Raw genomic sequence first — 1,917 nt, forward strand, 5'->3', positions numbered from 1 at the left:
ATTAAATTAAAAAAATTGGGTATAATGTCTGTATATTTTTACTGTGTCCTTTTCCATTGGGATAACCCTTTGACGCCATACATGTCCCACTGTTCTCTCAGTCTTCCACTGAAGCTGACCGGGAGGACTCAGGCTGCAGGTGAAGGCCCAGAGTGATTTTCCCACTGAGAAATTAATTCTTTTGGTCTTTAGACTTAGGCCACAGGTCTAAGTCATAAAAGAAGAAAAGAATCGCTTTATTCCTATAGTGCTTTCCCATTTTTAAAGCAAGTTATTACTCTTTCCTTAGCTGATTTCTGCTTAGCCAATTAACCAGTGCTTTCACCTCATGCCTGACACTTGTGTCTAAGAATCGATGCTCTTCCACACGCTTGCACGAATGCGCCACTCGTTGAGTTATAGGTGCAGCCAACGCTGCTGCCGTCCGTCCACATGCCTCAGCTTTGCCGTTTCCCTATTCACAGATGGCTTCTGGCTACAAATGGCTGTCATTTTTTGCCTGTGGGCCTGTTCTAGCTATAGCTATGCATTCAGCCTACACGAGGGACCAGCCAGAAGTACCAGGGAGCTAAGGCCCCAGGAGAGCCCTTCAGCAATGATGGATAGGAGATGGTGCATAAATACTCCAGCCTCTCGCCCCACAGGTGGGCCAACTCGGAGGCACATTCCACAGTCCCCCAGTGGTTGCCACCTGGTGGAGTCTCAGGTGTGCAGGGCCCCTGCCTTCTCTCTGTTTCCCCACCTTCCCATCGGTGCTTCTTAGGATGAGCTTCCACATAGCTCCTTTCACTAAAATCCTTGTCTCAGGATCTATTTCTAGGGGGACTAAACTTAAAACAGTGGTGTTATGGTGCTTCCTATAAAAGAAAACAGAGGTTACTAATGATTTGTGTCATGTTGCAGGAAAGTTGGACCATCCTTTCTGCAGACACAATCTGCCCCAGGAGATATTGAGCAGTAGCTGGCGTCTTTCAAAACAAACACCCAAGTAATAGACTTCGAGTTGGTTAAGAAATCAGATAAGTTGTGGATTTTAATTTTATTAGAGATATCTTTGTTGTCTTGAGATTCATTTATCTCAGCTCTGTTTTCTAAGTTGGCTAATTTATAACCATTGGGTCCACATAAACATCACATGAACAGGCATTGGAGGCTGCTCCCCTAAGGGAAGGTGGAAGAGACACTGCTGCCAGGCCCTGAAACTCATAAATTTAAAGAACTGAGACTTAACAGATAGGAAATAAATCTCAAGTCCAATAATTTTGCCTGTGCCTTGCCTGCTAAAACCAAATATTTCTGGTGAGTCTTGGCAAAGAAAAATCCCTTTAAATTTTTTAATTGTTTTGCTTATGCTTTACAATTAAATGTTGCCCTTTGAAATTGGGAGAAATAAATTCATGTAGATCTATATCTTGCATATAGTTTTTCAAAAGTTCAAAGTTTATGGTAATACATGAGAGTTCCAAAAAAGGCAATGTTGTTGGAGTCAAGAGCTCACTACTCTATTAGCCAGGTGATCTGGGTTCTACCTCCAGGTATAGTTGACGAAAACACTCTATGACAGTCCTTCAATAAATGGATCACGATATGTAATTATATCTCTAATTTTTAGATTACTTAATATCTGTTTCCGTAGCTAGATGGTAGGCCTCCTGAAAGCAGACAATAGGCCTTTCTTGATTAACCTGTATCTTGATAAAGTCTTAGCAGGAAGCAAGAACCCAGTCACTACTTGTTGAACAAGTGAATAAATTACCTGCATGACATTAACAAACTTAATTTTTCTGAGCCTTAATTTCCTTATCTGTAAAACATAAGTTGGCTAAGGTGATCACTAAGCTTCTTTCTAATTCTAAAATTAGATGATTCTATGGGGTATTTTTGGTATTTTTCTTATTGAGGGTTTACTTCAGTGTA

Source organism: Propithecus coquereli, unplaced genomic scaffold (assembly GCF_000956105.1).
Source record: "Propithecus coquereli isolate 6110/MARCELLA unplaced genomic scaffold, Pcoq_1.0 Scaffold38, whole genome shotgun sequence".
Lineage (NCBI taxonomy): Eukaryota > Metazoa > Chordata > Mammalia > Primates > Indriidae > Propithecus > Propithecus coquereli.